Source organism: Felis catus, chromosome F1 (genome assembly GCF_018350175.1).
Source record: "Felis catus isolate Fca126 chromosome F1, F.catus_Fca126_mat1.0, whole genome shotgun sequence".
NCBI lineage: Eukaryota > Metazoa > Chordata > Mammalia > Carnivora > Felidae > Felis > Felis catus.
This window is the reverse complement of record NC_058384.1, coordinates 18,266,713-18,288,767: the sequence shown is the minus strand read 5'-3', so window position 1 is coordinate 18,288,767 and position 22,055 is coordinate 18,266,713. Positions and strand designations below refer to the sequence as shown.

At 46.2% G+C, this 22,055-nt stretch overlaps 1 protein-coding gene across 7 annotated transcripts in view; it reads right to left on the bottom strand.

Moving 5' to 3' along the window:
* Positions 1-22,055, bottom strand: part of PAPPA2 (pappalysin 2) — a 527,743-nt gene that overhangs the window by 279,829 nt on the left and 225,859 nt on the right. For 4 of the 7 annotated variants that reach the window (XM_045048405.1, XM_045048402.1, XM_045048410.1 and 1 more), the window contains exons 3-4: positions 15,175-15,329; positions 2,250-2,296 (exon numbers count right to left, since the gene is read on the bottom strand). The exons of 1 other annotated variant lie outside the window; for it this stretch is intronic. The gene's annotated coding sequence lies outside the window, so the exon portion shown is untranslated. The remainder of the gene's footprint in view (positions 1-2,249; positions 2,297-15,174; positions 15,330-22,055) is intronic. 2 more of the 7 variants (XM_045048404.1, XM_045048407.1) reach the window with 1 other exon arrangement.

Sequence of the window (22,055 nt, the reverse complement as noted above, 5' to 3'; positions counted from 1 at the left end):
AAAAAGAAAATAAGGCTATAATGAAATTAAGTGAATTTCAACATATATGTATTTCTGACACAACTACATTAAAAGATAAATGAAATCATCAAATGCTTGAACGTACTTCTCATGAATCAGTATGGACTTAAGAGCAATAACAAAATACTCAACAAACATTACAGGCATTTTTTCCTTATGCTGACATCTTGAAATCATGGCTATCAAAGTATCTTAGTACAAATTCATGGAGTCGGCATGGCTGCCATAGCTCCAAATGCAGAAGGATAGAGGTATGTCCATCAGTGGCTGAAACACCATAAGCAGCAATGCCATCAATGGCACATTTCCAAAATGGGGAACGACCCTGGGTAAAATGTGCAAACCAATCAAAAGGCAATCTTTCTTCAATAACATGGAAGTTGCATTCCTGGGAAAGTGTATTTAAAGTGCACCCAAAAAAGACCTTTGTGATTGAAGCATCTGTATTGAAAATAAAGTTAACTTCCAGACTTGGATCATTATAAATGGGTTTTTCGTCTATGTGAATGTTCGGCCAGAATTCAAGAGTCAAGCAGGAGGAAGATTCATTCTGTGGGACTATCCACGCACTACAGGGAAGTCTGATGTCCCTAGCACGTGCCCACTGAGCCAACAGTAACCTCCAATCGCTGGGACACCAAAACCATCCTCACTATTTCCCAAAGCGACCCTAGGGGGCAGCACTTCCCCCACTGAGAACCACCCATCTAAACCAAGGCCAGAATATTATGCAGACAAATCGGGTTGAACCTTGTATATATGTTTGACCGTAACACACTGCCAGGATCCAGAAAGGAGAAAGTCATGTGGAGGCTTCTAACTGCATTTCTTACGTTATTTGGTGAGAAAGCTGAAGTCTCTATTCCTCAGTAGTGGTTTGAACTGTGTGTGCCTTATATACACACAAAGATGCATAGAACGCATTCTACCAAATGATCACTTTTCTCAGTATCATCTATTGAGCTTCTCCCTGCTCAAGTAGCCATCTACTCGGTTCCATTAAAATCTTTCTACTTAAAAATAAATAAATAGAGGGGCACCTGGGTGGCTCAGTCGGTTAAGCGTCTGACTTCGGCTCAGGTCATGATCTCGCCGTTTGTGGGTTCGATCCCTGCGTCAGGCTCTGTGCTGATGGCTCAGAGCCTGGGGTCTGCTTCAGATTCTGTGTCTCCCTCTCTCTCTCTGGCCTTCCCCCGCTCACACTGTCTCCCTCTGTCTCTCAAAAAATTAATAAATGTTAATATATATATATAATATATATATAATTATATAATATATATATATAATGTCCAGGATTGCAAATCTCAAAACTCAAATAATGAACTCTGATCCTTGGTCCTCAAGGCCACATAACATGCCTCAAATAATCACTGGAAAATTTCAGTTACCAAACCCATGGCCATCACTGGCTCTGAGTAGTTCTTGGGCTAAAGCAGTTAAGATCTCAGAAGCCATGGTGGAAATGCTAGTGGTCTCTGGAGAAATGTTTTCTGCAGAATGCTACACATACATTCCCCCCATGGAGTGTCTGAGTTCTCAGATGATAAGATACAAGCCCTGCCCTATATTGCCTCATAGACTTGCTAGAAATACCTGAACATGAACAAATTGTAAGACACGGCTATAAGTACTATCTTGGAAGACTGAATGAAGTCCTCCCAGGCACCAAGGATAAAATAACCAACGGTTCATGCAGTAATCAAGGGGATTTCACAGAGGGGGTGATTTTTTAATAGAGTCTGAAATGAAGACTAAGGGTTTTCTAAGTGTGGGGTATTTCTAGAGAGCATGGCGTGAACAAGATGCCACAGTAACACTTCATTCAAGGCTTCAGGACAGCATTTATCGCTAAGTCCCACAGTTTACCCATAGTCATGTCTTTCTTCCCAATGACCCTGGAAAGCAATCTAGGGTGGTACCTGTGTCTTACTACCTGTGTATTTCCAGAAGCAATAAACAAAAACAAATACACACACACACACACACACACACACACACACACACAAAACAGGCTCAAATGAGGAAACCATGAAAAATTTTGATCACTGGGGAGAAGAAATTCCTAGAGAGAAGCAAATGATCCCTCCCTTTCCTCATCTGGCTGTTGATGAGCCTGGAGCCCCTTCCAGCACACTAAGACCAGAAAGGGCATACAGAGGTTGAAAGAGTACCTACGGCTCTCAAAGATACAATTTTAAAAATATATTATTTGAATAGCGAAAGGCTACCTGTTCCTCATGTCTCCTTCGATCATCAGGCTCAACCAAGTCCAGACCTGAAAGAAAAGCATACCAAACACAAGGAAGAAAACAATTAACAAAATAAAAAGACAACCTATAGAATGGGAGATAATTTTTGCAAACTATATCTGATAAGGGGTTAATATCCAAAATATATAAGGAACTCCTACAACTCAATAGCAAAACAAACAAAAAACCTTCAAAAAATAAGCAAAGGGCCTGAACAAACATTTTTCTAAAGAAGACATACAAATGGACAACGGGTATATGAAATGTCACTAATCATCAGGAAAATGCAAATCAAAACCACAGAGATACCTCACACCTCAGGATGTTTTTGAATTATCAAAAAAGACAAGAGATAATGAGTGTTGGCGAAGATGTGGAGAAAAGGGAATGCACACTGGTGCAGCCACTGTGGAAAACAGTATGGAGGTTCCTCGAAAAGTTAAAAATAGAACTATCTTGGAACTGGCGTGTATTATGCTAAGCAAAATAATTCAGTCAGAGAAAGACAAATATCATATGATTTCACTCATATGCGGAATTTAAGAGACACAACAGATGAACATAGGGGAAGGGAAGCAAAAATAAAACAAAAACAGATAGGGAGGCAAACCATAAGAGACTCTTAAATACACAGAACAAACTGAGGGTTGCTGGAGGGGAGATGTGTGGGGGGATGGGCTAAATGGGTGATGGGCATGAAGGAGGGCACTTGTTGGGATGAGCACTGGGTGTTATAAGTAAGTAATGAAACACTAAATTCTACTCCTGAAACCAATACTACACTATATGGTAACTAACTTGGATTTAAATAAACAAAAAAAGTAAATAAAATAAAACATACATTAAAAATAAAAATAAAATAAAATAAATATTCTATTTCTTACCTTAAAAAATAAAAATAAAAACAATAAAATAAAAATGCAAAATCCATTCTTGGTCCATGGGCCACACAGCAACAAGCCTGATCTGACCCACATTATTTGCAAACCTCTAGACTGAAAAGATTGAATTAGCATAAACTTTAGATGGAAACATGTAAATAAATGGAGTGCCTATGCATTATGGTGTCACTAAGTTTGGAGCATATATAGAATTTTCAGACTTAAAAAAATTTGAAGGGGAGATGATTTTAGGAAACATCTCAAGGAAATAAGTTGTCATCCTCCAGAGCTCCTGAAAACAGTGGCACCAGAGGCCAGATAACCCCTCTCTGAATAAGAATGATAAATATATTAAGATACAGGACAACTGACTGATGAATGGATAAAGAATATGTGGTATATATAATATACAAGGGAGTATTACTCAGTGATCAAAAAGAATGAAATCTTGCCATTTGCAACAACGTGGATGGAACTGGAGGGTATTATGCTAAGTGAAATTAGAGAAAGACAAAAATCATAGGACTTCACCCATGTGGAATTTAAGAAACAAAACAGATAAACATAGGGGAAGGGAAGCAAAAGTAAGATAAAAACAGAGAGGGAAACAAACCAGAAGAGACTCTTAAATACAGAGAACAAACTGAGGGTTGCTGGAGGTTGTGGGTGGGGGGATAGGCTAAATGGGTAAGGGGCATTAAGAAGGGCACTTCCTGGGATGAGCACTGGGTGTTATATGTAAGTGATGAAATCACTAAATTCTGCTCCTGAAGTCATAATTACACTATATGTTAACTAACTTGAATTAAAAAAAAAAAAAAAGATATCGCACAGAGATAGAAAGGCTGAAGTATGCACTCCAGATCTCAAGCCATACAGGCATCTTTCCAAATTTCAAGTACCAATTAACATTTGAGCTGCTTCTCACATAAGCAACTCCAGGCAGACAAAGTCCCAATAAAGATGCATTTACTTTAAAAAAAAAAAAAAAAAAGAAATTCCCCAGATCCAGCAATCCCACTTCTCAGTATTTACCCAAAGGAAATGAAATCAGTTATCTCGAAAAGGCATCTGCACCCCCGTGTTCACTGCAGCATCATTCACAATAGCCAAGATACGGAAGTAGCCCAAGTATCGATCGGCTGATGAATGGATAAAGAAGATGTGCTTTATAGACACAATGGAATGTTATTCAGCCATGAAAGAGAAGGAAACCCTGCCATTTGCAACAACATGAATAAACCTGGAGGACATCATGCTAGGTGAAAAAGAAGTCAGAGAAAGACAAATACTGCATAGCCTCAATTTATACGTGTGATGTGTAAGCAGCACACCTAGAACCAGAGAGTGGTAGGGTAGTTGCCAGAGGCAGGGGGTAGAGGAAGTAGGAAGACATTCATCAAAGGGTACAAACTTCCAGTTATAAGCTGAGTAGGTTCTGGGGATCTAATATGCAGCATTGTGATTATAGTCGATAATATTGTATTGTAGACTTGAAATTTACTAAGATAGTAGATGACAAGTGCTTTGACCACTAAAAAAAAAAAAAAAAAAAAAGTACCGTGTGAGGTCATGAATGTGCTGATTAACTTGACTGTTCATCATACCACGATGCATTTGTATTTCAAATCATCACATCGAACACCCTCAATATACACCATTTTTATTTGTTAGTTACGCTGCAATAGAGCCAAAAAGAAATGCGTCGGGCATGCCACTACCAAAACGTTCTGTGACCACCTGCCTGGCGTGAGTTCCCCTAAGAATAGAGCAAATCCTACGAGGAGTCACGGTGGCAAGGAAGGACAGGAGATCAGGTGCCCGAAGAAATCTCTGCTGGCCCACAGGGGAGGGTGCCTTATCAGAGCAGCTGTACCCGTTCCCGAGCGCACACGTCTCCCCAGCACGTGTCCAGCACAGGCCACAGCTCGCTGGCAAAACCCGCACCGTTCGGAGCGACGGTCAGAATCGGCACCCCGTACCTTCTGCCCTCCTCCCGTACATCTCTCCACCACCGACCACGAGCTGCCGAAGTTCGCAGACCTCTTCTTTTTCAGCCCCGGGGGCCCACAGCCTAGCACAGAGCCTGGACGACAAAACAGGAGTCGTGGCTTGTAGACCTGACAGAAGGCGAGCCTGTGTGTGAGCCATCTCCCCTCCACCGGCCCCGCTCAGCCGGCCCAGCCAGATAAGCAGCCTGGCGCAGCCCTCAGGCCTCCGAGCTCTCGGCTGTCAGCCTGGCTCTTGCCGCCCGCCTGTCCCGCACACGGTCGTCGGAACTGAAGGCGTGGTGAGGAGCTTCTCCGGCAGGGAAACACCAGGCCTCTGCTCAGCACCCACCGTCCCCCCCGGTGGCCTCAGGCGTTGCGGAGGTAAGGGGATGTAGATGAAAGGAGAAGGATTCAGATTCTCTACAAGAACCTGAGGGATGATCCGTGAAGGCCATGTAAACAGCCATCACAGTAACCAGAGCGGAAACAGACCGAAAGACTCTCCCAGGCAGTCTCCGGGGCCTCTTACGGGTCGGCCTTTCAGAGCCCCGAGAACGAAGAGCTGACAGCAGGGTCTGCAGGTGGCTTGGACCCGAGAGCTTGTCTAGTGACAAGGTGAAGAGATGGCCTGAGTGGGCAAAACCCGGGCCAGGGCGGGGACAGAAGGAAAGTGGGGCTGATCCAAAAAGGAACGGAGAAACGTTGCAAGTCTTGTGTCTCCCCACGTCTCCAATGATAATTACCAGAGCTGGTTCCCAGGCAAACCCAGCTTGGTTTGGCTTCGAGATGGCAACAAAGTGGATCAAGGCGGAGGCTCTGGAGTCAGCGGGATGCGGCTCTGGAGCCTGGCGTCCTCACTCGCCATCGGTGTCACCTTGGACAAGCGTCCTCACCTCCACGTCTTGATTTCCACTTCTGTTAAACGGAAACAGTGACAGTAGCTGCCTCGCAGGTCGTAGGGGTTAAAGGAAAAGAGGGTTATGAAGGGCTTGTGTGTTTGACACCCAACCTGCTCGAGACAAAGGGGAGACAGAGGGCCCCAAGCTTGGCCCCGACTCTGTGGGGCATGAGCGGGAAAGGGGGAGGCGACATCTGGGCAAGAGAACCCTGTTGCTCAGGAGTGTATTTCAGTAGAATAAAAGGTTAGGACGGGAGGGTGAGAAACGAGATCAGAGGGAGGCCCGCAGCACTCTGAGTCACTACGTTGAACTGATGCACAAGCAGAGTCGGGGCAGAACCTTGCTCCAAGCACCGGGATCCCAGAGGAAAGAAGGAGACGCAACAGGGCTGGGCTGCATGCTCAGATTCAAGACATGGGGCGCTCAAGCAGGAGAAAGGAATCCATCACACGTGATGCTGAAGACGCAGAGGCGAGTAGAGTGGGAAGAACCGGCAGATGAAGGTCACAGTAGGGGTGTAGAGAGCAGGGCCAGGGTCCCAGGGGACCTGGAATCAACAGCTGAAGATGCCCGGTCCTGGGACGAGGCTGCTTATTCTGTGTTGTGTAGGCCAGACTCTCAGAGGCATACGGCGGGCAGAGACACAGAGCCCGGGTAAAGCATCCCAGGCGGTACTTTCACAGGGAAACAGAAATGTTGTTCCTTCCACACTTGGGAAAGGGCCACGCTTATATCCTTCCTGAATTACTTTTGTTTCTGGATCGGTCTGTGTCAGAGAAGGAAGCTGCATGTATGTCTCACAGACACGCACACGCACACGTGCACACACAATGCCTCCTCTACCATCAAGTGACTGTGATGGTCTTCTCTTTTTTTTTTTTTTTTCAGCAAAGAAGAAGAAGAAGGAGAAGAAGGAGGAGAAGAAGGAGGAGAAGAAGGAGGAGGAGGAGGAGGAGGAGGAGGAGGAGGAGGAGGAGGAGGAGGAGAGAAGAAGAAGAAGAAGAAGAAGAAGAAGAAGAAGAAGAAGAAGAAGAAAGAAAAACGACTTCTTAAGCACAAGACAAAGAATGAAGAGAAGTAAGAAAACACAGAACTCAGTGCACGGTGAAGGTGCAAGGTGTGTTCCAGTTCTGCACACCAATGCCTGGTGCACCAGGCACTGTAGGAATTGAAGTCAGAGTGTGCAATTAATTGAGCATCTCTTGTATTCTGAGAACTGCTTAAAATGCATGGGGGTGCCTGGGCAGCTCAGTCGGTTGGACATGCGACTCTTGGTTTTGGCTCAGGTCACGATCCCGGGGTTGTGGGATTGAGCCCCGTGTCGGACTCCACGCTGAGCATGAGCCTGCTTGGGATTCCCTCTCTCTCCCTCTGTCCCTCTCCCCTGCTCATGTTCTCTCTCTCTCTCTCTCTCTCTCTCTCTCTCTCTCTCTCTCTCTCTCAAAAAAAGTGTATGCTTGATGAAACGGCACGAGAATAGTCCAAGTTCTAAGAGAATAATAACAAAGCAGCGGACACACAGGTGCAAGACGGTACAGCACGGACGACATTTGGATCCCGTCACCTTCTAATACCCGAGCCTTGTCTTCTGCTCTGGAGGGAGGGGGCGTTGGGGCCCCACTGAGTCAGCAATGGGGGGCAAAGCTGAATCTCTACCAAGTGCACTCAGAGCAAAGGGGCAATCGGAGTACACAACTATCTCCACACTATGCTTTCCCCTCATTATCAACCAGGACTAGAAGATTCTATAAGAAAGGTACCTTTAGAAAAAAAATCTGGTAGGAAAATAATCTGCTATACCTCAACGGGGCCATGAAAGGAAGAAGTTAAAGGCATGGGCTCTGAAGTTAGATAAATGAAGTCCAAGGCTATCTCTACGAAATACTCTTCTCGAAGCCTCTGTCCCTCACCTACAAAATCAGGATGGTAACTGCGCCTCTCATGGGGTTGTAGGCAAATTAAATGAGACAGTGTACGAACAGAGCTCAGCAGTGTCAATGTAGACGAAGTATCCAGTACCTGTCAATATTAATACCATCTGTATGCTGATCAATGCCTCCAATTCTTTCCTCCCTCCTCTGCCTGCCTTTATAGTGCTTTCTCACGCTGGCTCTGAGCTCGGCCAGTGGGATGTTAGTGCATGTGACCAAGCAGAGGCCTACAAAACATCTGCACAGTTGGGTGTGTTTGCTTTTGCTGCTTGGCTGTGGCCCCAAGAAAGTGCAGATACCCTCATAGAAAAGAACCACGAAGCAGGATGAGTGATCCCAGGCACCCTGGCTGAGGCCATTCTAGATCAACCCATGCTAGCCAGCCCCCACACAGGTAAGCAAATCGAACTCAGGTAGGCAGAACGCTCGGCCAACCTGCAGCTAGCCTCAGAAGCAAGAACTAGAATAGCAGAGATCAGCCAAGTCAAATGAACTAAATCGCACAAACCCGTGAGCCAAATACATCTATATACCGTTGGTGCCATTGTGTGTGTTCTGCTTGCTGGGATATTGTTATGTAACATCATCATGGCAATATATAACTGATACACTATATTACGAATGCTGTTATTGTCATTTTTCTTATAACCATTACTTTTCAGAGGAGCAGAAAAAGCCTCGCCCAGACCCTACTTAGCTGTCACAGGTAAAACATCTTTCTCACAACCTGCTATTCTGTCCAGAGGAAGAAAAGAAAACAGTAGACAAACGAGCAGGTGGCTGCTGCTTCAGAAGTTTCTGCCTTGTTTTCCTGACAGGTTGTTGCTAACGATGCTATTATTTTTCTTGTGAGTGGAGATACCCATGACAGTGTAACCTCACAGGCTGCTATGATGAATTGCTAATTAGTTTAATTAGTGAAGAGCCCTTTTTCCATCAAGTTAGATTCTAGTCTTGTATGTTCCCACGGGGACTTCACAGTATGAGGTCCTAAGAAAGCGCTTGTCAGGAGACCTTCAAAAGGAAAGGCACTGGATGAAGTGCGTCTTCGGGGCTTCTAGCCTTGGCTTTCAAATAATAACAGGCGGCACTTACTCTGTGCCAGCGCTATCCTAGGTACTTTATGTGCAATATCTCATTTATTCCTCACAAAAACCCAAAACGCAAGAACCATTCTTATCTCCAATGTATACGAGAAAACTGAGGCGCAGGGGATAACATTGGTGTTTGCGAGGTCACGGGGCTGGTGAGTGACAGAGCTGGGATTAAAACCCAGGTCTGTCGGGTCCCATCCTCGTGACTGCTCCCCATGCTGTTTCCCTGGCCTTGCAGATGCCCTCCTTGTCGGGCCCAGAGCTTGTCTGCTCTCCGCCCCCCCACCACCACCACCACCACACTTTGCTCTCTGAAGAAACCACAATACTAGCCCTAAGACCTCTCATGTGCCTTTTGGCACTGTGTTCCTTTCCCCAAGCCATTTGCATGTTATGTATCTGATATTAGCAGCATTGGTTTAACTGTGAGGGAGAGCAAACCCTAAAGAATAGTAGACTAAGCCAGATGGAACATTTATGAAAATGAAAGCTGGAGGTCGCAAAATAGTAATAATAAGTAATTATTATTATTATTATATTATTAGTAATAGTGTATTAGTAGCTACGATATTAATAATAACTAATAAGTACAGGTTCTCCAGTCATCAAGAATCTGGGTTCTTTCTCTTATTGTTCCAAAATATCAACATGCACCTCTGCCTCATAGCCCAACATGGCTGCTTGAGCTACAGGTATCACATCTATATTCTGGACAGCAATGTGGAGGAAAGGGGAAGAGGGATGGTCCTTCCTTCTATGATCATTTTTTTCTCCTATTTTATTCTTTTACCTTTACCTCTTTTTCACCTCATTCTCCTCTTTCTCCAACCAGGGGCAAGCTGTTTCATCCCTCTCCACCCTCCACTTTTTATCACAATCTTCTGCAATCTCCCTCTCATCTTGAGAATGGAAACAGGAACAGAAGGAACATGGCAAAGAGCAATTTTGCATTCCAATATGCCAGACATTTAGCAATCTGCAGAAGATTTAGTCATAATTAGAGCAGACTAAGAAGAAATAATTTCCACATCAACTATTCGCTAACCCTCCCTTGTGTCCTTCTTTCTTCCCAAATCTCACCAAAGCTACACCTGACGTCTCAGTTTACCAGTTTGGGATGGTTACCCATGAGAAGGCAGCTCTGAATCTGTGAGCTCTTGCTACTCCCAGAGATAAATTAAGTGCGTGGGTTGCTTCTCTTGGGCACACACTTCTTATCTGTTCAGATTCAGGTACACCCAGCTCCGGCTAGAACAGCCCCTCCTGCAGTTAACGATCCTAAGTGAAATAACCTTCTTCTAATTGCGAGTCTGTTCTATCTGTTGAGATCATCAGAGATCTTCAAATGTTTTATTATTTTTTTTCTTATCTAAAGGCAACCTGAAACAATGCATTCTTCCCCCATTCTTTATTTTAAATCTTTTTTCAATGTTTATTTTTGAGAGAGAGAGAGAGAGAGAGAGAGAGAGAGAGAGAGAGAGCGCCAGAGTACAAGCAGGGGCAGGGGAGGGGCAGAGACACAGGGAGACACAGAATCCGAAGCAGGCTCCAAGCTCTGAGCTGTCAGTGCAGAGCCAGACACGGGGCTCGAACTCCGGGACCACGAGATCATGACCTGAGCTGAAGTCAGATGCTTAACCGACTGAGCAACCCAGGCGCCCCTTTCCCCATTCTATGTAGCCAGACTGGTTCTTCCAATCTGAGCAGGTCTGAGCCACCGTCTTGCTAAGGCTGTGGGAAGCTATTAATCACGGAGTTTGAGAGGGACGTCTAAACTGGAAGAGAAGCGAGTGAGCAGTCCAGGCCCAGAGATCACCCAGTAATCAGCAATCAACCTAGACCCTGACGTCAGAAGCCAGGCAGAATAGGCAGGGGGCTAATGATGATCAAACAGACTGGGGAAAGAGGGCAGGAACGGAAGGAAGGGACAGAGCTCAGATGGGCGGGATGTCTGTCTTCTGCTACTTTGCGTGGGCACAGTTGTCTAGCCCAAGAAGGCAACAGAAAGGCATTGCAAGTTTTATGTGCAATTTAAAATTTCCTAGCAGCCACATTTTCTAAACAGTGAAAAGAGAAAGGTGAATTACAATTTAGTGCTAGGGGCACCTGGGTGGCTCAGTCAAGTTAAGCATCCAACTTCGGCTCAGGTCATGATCTCACAGCTTGTGGGTTGGAGCCCTGCGTCGGGCTCTGTGCTCTGTGTCTCCCTCTCTGTCTGCCTCTCCCCCACTCACACTTTGCCTCTCTCTCAAAGATAACTAAACATCAAAATTTTTTTTAAACTTAGTGCTATATTTTATATAATCAAATATATCCAAAATGTGGTCATTTCAAGATGTTAAGTCAGAATTTTTAAAAAACAGACTCATGAGACTTTTTACATACTAGGTCTTCAAAATCTGGTGTGTAGTTTGCACCTCTGGCAAGTCTCTCCTTTGGACCAGCCACGTTTCAAGAGCTTAAGAGCCGACGTGGCCAATGACCACAGGGTCGGACAACACACGCCTGGACCCTCCGCTCACAGTGAGGCTGGAACCAGCAGCAGCAGCAGCAGCAGCAGCAGCAGCAGCAGCAGCAGCAGCAGCATCTGGGGGCTTGTGAGAACGGCTGCATCTCGGGCAGTGCCATGGAATCAGAACAGGCGTTTTAACCGGATCTTGAGGTGGTGGGCACATTCGAGTATGAGAAATGCCACTGCAGGAAAGGCGGGGATCCTTTAGAAGTAAATGTCATGTGTGAGTGTTTCCCAAGGTATTAGCATCGCTACAGAAGTGGCAGGGATGACGTACAAAGTTTCCTCACTCCTCTGGCTGGATGCTCGGAGAAAAATAATTTAAACAGCATCACAGCTGAGTAAGAAACAGCTCCAAGTGGGGTCGTCTGAAGAACCGAGGACTGCTCTCGTTACGTCCTTAGCAGCTGAAGACCTTGGCATCCAGTGACCTGGGCCCAGCCTCATGAGACGGCTTAAATGACCCAGCCCTTTGTCCAAGGCAGAAACAATGGACAGAGTCACGGGCAACAGGTAGGAAAGAATCCCTGTCTCCCCCAAAGTAACTGCCCCAGAGGCCTGCCAAGGTGACCAAAATCCTTGCCATTCGATTTACTGCCATTCGAGTCACTGAGGTGTGACTTTCAGGAAGCCCTAGACACGTGCAAAGCTCGTGTGGAAAGAGGGTGCCCCGTACAGGTCGCGGTTTACCTACAGCATAGTGAGAATTTGTAGCACACACGCAGGAGGACAGGAGCGGAAAGCCAATCCTTTGACAGGAGTAGGAAAAGTTATGAAGTATGAAACCAAGTGAGCAAAGACTGGCCCCGAGGGAGGACGGAGGGCATGGAAAGGGGCAGCAGTGAGGAATCCGATGCAAATTCCACAAACCTTCATCTTGTTTCAGTTTGCTTCACTGCGAACCACCTACATGACTGCCGTGAATAATCCCACCCGTGTAGAGGTCACCAGGGCTAGCAGGGAAGCTTCTAGTCTGGGTTGGCAGGGGCGGGGGCAGGGTGGGGGTGGGGGTCCCGGAGGGGCAGGGGGGATTCAATACGTGCGTGTGGAATCCACTGATAATGCCAGTGCTGGGAGGCAGAGATGGAGACAGACACAGAGGCAGAGGAACTAGGGAACAGAGAGCAGAAAGAGTCAGTCAAGGCCACAGAGAAGACATGACGTGGATGTGTGAGTCTGCTGCACGCGTGGCAGCAGCTGGAATTATGCTCTTGCTATGTCCAGAGAGGGAGGGTGATGCAGTGTTGACCCAGAGCCAGGCGGGCACAGGAAGCCGGGTTGCCCTTCGGGCCCTTGGCCATCATTAAAGGTGAGCAGCCGGGAAGGGTAAGAACGTAAGACTTTCCCCTAGCACACATTTGTTAGCAGTGGCCACGAGGAGAATCAAACAAACACAGCGCGAGTAAATCAGTCACTGTTTGAGCAGGTGCCCTTTTCCGAATGAAATTGCGTGTGTTATTTTTAATATCTCTTGTCCATCTGCTCCGGTTGTTTCCTCTGGCCCACACTGGAAGGCTCCGTCGTGTTACCTGGATGGAGATTTGACCATGCAGTCACCTTCGCAGAGCTGCAGGGACGTGCTTGGCTTCTGTAACGCACAAACCCCAGGAAGTATAAATAGAAATGTTGCTTTTATTTGTAGACTTAATGCTTATGGGGAAGCTGGCTCAGAGGCATAAAAGCTTACCTCTTCCAATTCACTGAACTTTGGGCCCATAATTCTTGCAGTTCAGAAAATTAAATAGAGGTCAGCAATTTATGCCTAAGGTACCGGAGGTGGAGAGCCAAAGCAGGGCTATTAAACCCGGCAAATGTGCTTATGTGCTTTCAATTTTCTCGTGTTGTTTCTGCCGGGGTCTTCCACAACCAAATTGCTGCTGGTTTATGGATTGAAAAACCTCAGAGTGAGAGACAGCTTTTCTTCAGCACCTCTGCCAAATTGTCAGGACCGGTTTAGAGCCCGGGAAGCCCTCAGCCAGGAGGTCTCTGGGGAGCCCAGTTCCTGTGATACAGACCAACTGCCATTAGCATCAACTTGTGTCAGCGCCCAAAGGCACCGGAGGGCCGGCTCATGTCCAATAGGAGTTCCGTAAACTGCTAGAGACTACCCTTTTTATACGGGTAGGTTTTGTATTTGTAGATTTTTCTTATGACTGACTTGTGTCCCACCCATACTTCGGTGGGAAAGAAAGTCCTGGGGACTGGTATAAAGGGAAACACTGATGCCTAAAACCTCTGATCAGTATCAGATACCGGTGGGTTGGTAGTGACCTCAGCACATCCTGGCAAGGAGCTCCCAGAAGTGCTGGAAAGGAAAGCTTCTCAGTCTCTTTAACGGAGGGAGAACAGTGACCAGCGTGCTTGAGGAAAGGAATTGAAAATCTAGATTCTGTGGGAAAACCTTGGAAAGGGCAAATATGACCGTCAGGCGCATCCTCCGTGCCACATCCCGGCACCCGGGATGGGTTCTCAACGAACACGGATCGGCTCTAAGACACAATTCCAGGCTTACCGCTGTCCTCCCACCATGTTTATGAACACCCTAAACACCCCAACGCCCAGACAGCCTTTTTTAAGATTCAGTCCTTACTCAGCAAGACACGCATCTGGCAGCCGTGGCCTTTGACACAATACACTGAAAACCAATGATGGTGAACCTTCAACATCTCCCAGGGTCAAGTTGGACTAACTTGCATCAACAGTAGCGCGGAGCTACTGGAAGCAGGCAGCATCCAAGTTGGACCCGGTCGGCCTGCCTGCTGCTAGGAGCCATGTTGTTGCAAACGCTCCTGTTTACATGAGAAAGAGCTCCATATTTGCTTGGCAAATAATTCAATACAAATTAGAACATTCAGTTCCAGTTTGGCCTGGTAGCCTCATGTAGACAGGGCTAAAACTTTAGTTGCCTTTTATGAACTACCAAAGGGGCCTAAGATACTAGGCCTAATGGAGACTTTCATGTGGTCATAGAATTGATTATCCCGGTTGGAAGCAAGAAGCTTGAAAGTGCACCAAAGTGCATGAAAGTGGAGAGAAGAAGGAAAGGGGGTTGGGCGGGAAGCTTCCTTAGCCCTATAAAATTCTGGACCCCAGTTCTCAGAGCCTGTTTCTCACACCAGGGCAACCCCAGCATCCACAAGAATTCCACGAAATACGCACCCCCAGTACAGACTCATGTATTTTCCAATTCTTAACAATTCACAGATAAAGAAATTAAGATCCAGAGATTTTAAGTGACTTGTCCAAGACCACAAGCTGCTTGGCGGACATCTTCGTATCTCAGTCTCAGCCTCTTTCTACCACAGGACAATCTGAGGGGAAAGGGAGAATCTTCCACAGCCTGCTACAGATGTAGCTGGTTGTTAAGCTTCACAGCTTTCATACTCCTGACTTGAGACACAGTTCAAGGTCCGAGGGGAGAATAAGGTTTGACTTCTCTTAACTGGAGCTGTGATTCCTCTGTCTGCCCTTTGCCAATCACGGGGGGCATCATGTCTCCAGACTGTGGGCAATGGCAGGGACCTGGGAGCTGCTCATCTACGTTCTAAGAATAGTTGCTTGCCAGCCTCTGAGAAGGGCTGGACCATGAGCCTTACCTTCTTCTGCAGCGTGGGTGACATGCCCACTTGCAAACATGAAAGAGAGAAATTTCCAGAATGTGTGTGAAGTAATGTTGTTGAGATTTTTAGCCAGTTCCTGTGCATCAAGGGTTTGGAATCTCTCCAGGCCATTGGTATTACTTCTTCTGGCACTAAAGAAGGGAGGAAGGAGAGAAGAAAAATCCTAAAGAAACACAGCATGGATGGCAAAAATCAGGAAAATAAAAGAGAAAACTCGGCCTCCAGAGAAGTGGAAACACTGATGCAAACATGCTGACAAAAAAGGCAAGTGGCTATCTTGCAGGGTTAAAAAAAAAAAAAAAAAAAAAGTCCGGTGATGGATCACCACGCCGGCAAATGTTCCACGGTATTGAAAACAGAGCTAGCCACAAAATCATTTTTTCTCCAGGTTTTTTGTTTGGGTTGGAGGACGCAACATCAAGGGCACTTTTGGAGGAGATGTGTGTGGCGAGGCAAGGCAGAGAGCCAGCTCCCGCAGCAGTCTTCCGGGCTGATAGCTGCTCTCCTGCCCTGCTCTCCCCACCACACCCTCCCCTCTCCCCAGGACACAAGAAGATGCCTTGCAACCTCAGGGAACGGACCCCCGCCGCACTTGCAAGCACAGACCTGGGTGAGTTGAGCAGTCAGACCCAGGGCGTCCTCTGACTGGTTAACCGCAGGCTGGAAGGAGAGCCTCTGAGAGGACGCGCACCCACAGGCACTGTGTTCTGACACCTGCCTTCATGCAGGTCAGAGAGAGTGGTATCGGGCTCTTTCTAAGACTTTTGGGGGCACTCTTAGAACGAAAGGGGCTCCTGGCCCCTCGCTCAGTATCCCCACCTGATTTTCCTTAAACACACTGCATCAAATTAGCTTTTGTCCCGATTCTAAGTCACACTCCAGGGAAAAATGAATGATGCGTTCCTGCCTTTAATCCGCTGCAGTGGATTTCAACAAATATTTATAGGGTGCCTACTATGTGCAGATTGCTGTGCTAGGTTATCTTGGAGGCTATAAAAAAAATGCTTGGCATGTGTCTTGCCCTCAGGGAACCCTGTTGTAAGCACAATGAGTTACTGCAGCCTGAATGCAGGGGGCACTGAACTGCAGGAGATCAGAAAGGCCGGATGGAGAATGACTTCATGAATACTAGAGATAAGGGAGCGTGGGAGGAGAGCATCCCAGGAAGCAGGCACGGCAGCAGACAGGTGCTCAGAGGCAGGAAAGCATGGAGCAGCCCTGAGCGGCTGAAGCCCAGGGTACACGGAAGAAGGGCTACCAGCCAGAAGAGGTAGGTTAGGGCTAAACCTAGTAGTCTTGAATGTCAGACTGAGAAATCTGGACCGGAAGGAAAGAGACTGGAAGGAAGGAAAGGGGCTGTAGGCTAAATCAAATCAGTCAGGTGAAACAAAGAAATAGTTGTGAATGAGAGCACGTCCAAGAGTTCCCTTGAATGGACAAACTGTTGTCTTCCTTTTCATTCAGTGTTTGGTGCCACTGTGCCTCTGAAGGTTCTGTACAATGGAAAGAAAACCAACATCTGGGCCAGACAGATGTGTATTCAAGCAGTGATTCTCATATTACTTAGCTCTGGACCTTTGGGCAAGCCTTTGCAGTTGGTATGAATTAGCTCACCTTCTGACGTATTAGAAGCATCACATCATCCTCTTTTTTCCAAGTTGGATGAAATGTGCCTCTGGATCTTCACCAGCAGGCAAGAAATGTATTCTCTGTAGTACTTGGGGGTGGGGGAAGGTGAGGGGATGAGCTGCCCCTCCATGGGCATGTTCACGAATCTTGTGCATCCAGAGAACATGGGGAAGGGCCTCTGTCCTTTGGTCATCTCGGGCAACCCGAGTTCTTAATGCGCGAGCCCTCATGGTCCATCTGGAGGTGGTAGGCTCCATTTTCTCCAGGCCAAGCTTATCACGATCATCTTTCATTAGAGATCCCCAGACATGGCCGTGGAGGGTGACCGACTGCTTTACTGGGGACGGCCGGGGTTTCCAGGAAGCAAGTCTTTCAGTGTTAAAACCAGGGAAATAGGGTGAGTGGGTGCCCTGCTTGGCACTCAATGTCCAAGCCAATGGCATCCCCATGCCACTCCATGGGATAGCTCTGTCTACCCAGAGCTCTACTGGGGAGCAGGACGGGACTCATACTACCCTCCCATCAGTCTCTCAGAGCCGATTCTACTTCTTTAAACCAAAGCCCCAGCCAGGGTGAGGGATTTCTTCTGAATACCTGGCAACTTCTGTTTTGGGCTTTGAAACAAAACAGGCATCAAACAACTCCAGAAGCACAAGAGTCCAGAAGTCTGAACAAACAGGCCTGACCATTCTATCCACAGGTAAGAGGAGGAAAGTGCAGGGATAAAAGCAAAGGAACAAATTACTCACTTATTCTTCTCAGAGATCAGTCAGGCATTCGGCCAAAAAATACACACTGAGCCTGCACTCTGCCTACTCTGAGCCTTGTGCTAGGTGCTTGGCATGCCGTGGGGAGGTGACAGACAACAGCCCTCTCCTCACCGGACTTGCATTCTGTCGTTACTCTGATACAAGAAGGAAGCAGGAAGAAATCCCTCAAAGCAGTTTCCAGCTGCACACTCGATCTCGATGAGCCTCAGTTACCTCATCTGCAAAGTGGCGTGGCGCCAGAGGCGATAATGCGTGGAAGGCCCGCGCCACACCGCTCTGTCGAGCTGGCGTGCCGCTCCCGGCTGTCCAGACTTGCTTCTTGAAGCTACAGACTGCTTTTCTTTGATGCTTCCTTCAATTTCTGCTACGGTCTTGCTGTGTTCTGGAAGTCTTTGGATCATGGGCTCCATGGCCACATTCTTTTTCACGTTATCTCTTGTAATTCCTGGACTCTCCGGCACGACAGCCAATATGTGTAGGCTACACAGTTAGGCAGAAAGTGAGAACTTGAACCCGCGTCTTCCAATTCCAAGCCTGTACTTTTGTCCCATGTCATATCACCCTCTGGTGGTTCCTCTGAAAGACCTGTTCCATTTGCCCCCTGGCCTGGAGCTCTCGGGTTAGAGGTTAGGGTTACAGTTGCAGAGGCTGTGACGGAACACAGTGGCTTGTATTAGTCAGGGGAGGTTCACTGCTGTAACAAATCTCCCCAAAACCCCAGTGTCGTGATTCAGTAAAAGTTTATTTCTCCAGTAGGACTGTCTGACAAGGATCTATACAATCATTCAGGGCTTTTTCTGAATCTTCTAGGGTTTTTGTGATCTGCTGCATTCAGCCTGCACATCAGAAAAGAAAAAGGGCCCAAAGGATTATACCGGGGCTTCTTAATGGGCTAAGCTCAGAAGTGGACTCATATTCTATTAGCCAGAACTCAGTCACATGGTCGCACCTAACTGCGAGGCATGCTGGGAAACGTAGCGTCCAGGAGGAAAAGGCAGTGGGGTTCACTGAACACCGAGAAATCTTTGCCAGAGTGGGCAACAGGATCTGAACGGCAGCAGTGTCCCAGATATGATCAACTCGTGGAACACTCCATCCACAAAATGGAAGTCTCCAGAGATCACTTCCTTTGCAGGACTGTGGTGAGGATGGCGGAATGCACACAGAGCCCCAGGGCCAGTCACGGAGGAGACAGAGCGAGGGGTCATGACACAGACATGACCTCGAGCTCCCCTCACCAGCTTTAGGTCGTATGATCTCTGTGAGCAGAGAACCACATCTCAAAAGGATAGACACGAGCAGTCCGTCTCTCCTCATGAGAGTAATAAGGAAGCTTATCTGAAATGAATGTTGTCTCAAAATCCCAAGGTACATGGGCACCAGTTTGCATTCAGAGAAGGAGACCATGAGCACACCAGAAACACAGCACTGGGAGAAGACCAGAGGAGCAACAGGTGAGCGCCTGCAAAGCGAGCGTACTTCCCTTCCAAGAGCTACCTGGGCGGACTCCCAGTGGCCCTCTACCGCCTGACCTATTTCTGGAAAACTGCCAACAGCTAGGAGTTTTGAAACTTTAATCTTATTTTAGAGACTAAAGCAGGGGTGCCCAATTAAGCAACCGACGAGTTAAGTGTCAGTGGGTTAAGTGTCTGACTCTGGATTTGGGCTCAGGTCATTATCTCACAGTTTGTGGGATCGAGCCCCATGTCAGGCTCTGTGCTGACAGCATGGAGCCTGCTTGGGATTCTCGCTCTCGCTTTAAATATATAAATAAATATATATATAAATAAACTTTAAAAATATATATACATAAATATATATATATAATATATAAACTTTGTATATAAAAATATATAATATATAAATATGTAATTTATAAATAAATAATATATAAATATATAAACTTTAAAAATATATAATTTTATATATATAATATATAAATTTATTTGTATATAATATATAAATATATATAAATAAACTTTATATAAATAAATATATAAATAAACTTAAAAAAAAGGTTAAGGCAGTGGTTCTCAAACCTGGCTATTTATCAGAACCATCTGAGGAAATTTTCAAAAATACAGAAGGCAGGCCCAAATATCTGAACTGCTTTAAGTTTCCTGGATAATTCTGAGGTAATCAGACTGGCACTGTTCCATTAACTTCATTAAGAACCATTATCCTACTGTATGAAAAGAAATCCTGAACACTTTTTTTGACATACCTATTTATCTACTTTATATAATTTGTTAAATAAAACGAAACACCACCCTCACGTATAATACCTTCCAGAGTGTTGAACTACACAAGCCAGTGCACCATAATGTTAAGTATAGACACTTTAAATTTGACAGATAAATGCGTGAATGGAGACATAGGGCTGCTCGGAATGCAGAAGAGTTCCACTAGACTGAGTGATTTATCATTCACCCATTTAGCCCATGAGCTGACAAATTATTATTGAGCCATTTGCCAGGTACTGTGTTAGGCTCTAAGAATATACGTATGAATGGGAAATCATTCCTGTATTTCAAGAAGGCAAAGAAGAAAAGTGATAGCCAAGCTTGCTTCCTGAAAGTACCCAGGACAATGCACTTGAAATTGTTAAGTTTGTAACATTTTATTAGGAGCCTACGCAGCTCCATATGGGAGGGCCATACTTCTCTCTTAATCACATTTCACCTCCCTGGAGTTAATTTGTTTATTCCATGGTGAATGGTCTCATTATTCATTGCAAATAATATAATGCTGTATCAAAGGCTACCTCCTCCAGGAAGCCTTTCCAGATCACCAGAGCCAAAAATAATAGTTTCCTATGTGTTTTATTTGTTTTAGGTCACACCCTAACCTTGTATATTTGTTTTAACGTCATCTCCCTTCCCTTGTAGTGTTGACCTGTTTGAATGCTGTTTTCTTCAAAATATTTTCAGGGGAAAAATCCATTAAAGTATGCTAGACATCTAGCACTTTCCCAGGACCTGAGTGCCACCCATGAGAGCAAGCGTGGCAGCCTGATGGCTGCACCCTTGGCCACCATATTGCAAGTGCTGGCCACCAGAAAGGGCGCTACCATGCCACCCTGCAGTGGGTGTGACTTACCCAACAAATCCTTTATCTCTGGCATCTGTTTTATGTGTACAGATCAACAGTTTTGACATGTAATGACTGAAAAAAGGTCTGCAAATTATAGTACTGGAAAGAAATACACGAAGAGTAACATGATGTATGTTGAAAGGTAAGTTTTGGAGCAGCTGGAGAATTCTTCAGGGAAATGGCCATGGATGAGAAAACAGGGTAAAAGTCAGCAGGCGATTAAAGATTAGTGGGAGTCCTTTGACATAATGAGGGCCCTAAAACATCACCGTTTCCTGAAGGGCTGCCAGACAATTGCATGAATGGGCCCGAAGGAACACTGCAGGTCACAACTTGAGAGAATCTGGAGGGGAGAGAGGGGCCACTTGCCAATGTACAAAGGGAGGTTGCAATTCTGCAAGGATTGTGCCATAAATAACCCTTCTAGCTCCGAGTCAGAGTTCCCATTTCCAAAAGGGCATCAACCCTGCCAAACAGGACAGGTATGACTATTTCATCCTGCTGAACTGTAAACTCTTTTAACAAAACCTTCTGTGGCCCGTTCACATTTGACGTCCTAGGGACTCTACTAAGAGAGTCATGTCATTAAAATGAATGGATGGATGGATGGATGGATGGATGGATGGATGGATGGATGGATTTCTAAATGAAACAGACCACTCACCATCCCCGACATGTCACTTAGGAAAAAAAAAAAAAAAAACAAACTCCCAAGTTCTGAGCACAGATCATTTTTGTCAGCAATCTTCCAAGTGTCAGGGCCTCTCCAGAGGAGACCAGCAAGACAAAGAATGTTGGGCTGGGGATGAATCAGGCTCGAACTGTGGATAGAGGCTCACGCTTGTCACAGTCTGACTTTCAGGGATTATCCAGAGATAATCGGACAGTCTCTAGGTTCCCAGGGAGGTCCCACATTCAGTTTAATGAATGAGAAGAATTAGGGGAAATGTAGGATTCCTCCAAAGGAGTAGGCTTGTCCAGGCCAGAGAACAGAGTGCTTGGAAGTTCTGAGGAGACAGTGAGGTGGGAGTGGGGGAAGCAGGAAGGGGCCGGTGCTGGTTACTACGGAGCAGCAGCTACACATTGGATGGGCTTAGACTTCACAAAAAGAGGACCGGGCTCATCAGCCCATTCCACAGCTCTGTAAGCACAAAATCGTTTGTATTTGGTTTGGAGAAGGTGTCCTGAAAAGCCAGGCTGGAGATTCAGCCCACCCTGCCCACAGAGACATAAGCACACACCACACCAGGGGGTACGCCCCGAAGTCGTGCACATCCAGCGTGTCAGGAAAACCCTACCTAGCGGATTCGGCATGGTGGCAAGGGATTCTTCACGTCAAGCCGGGACGTTGCTGTATTTGCTCCT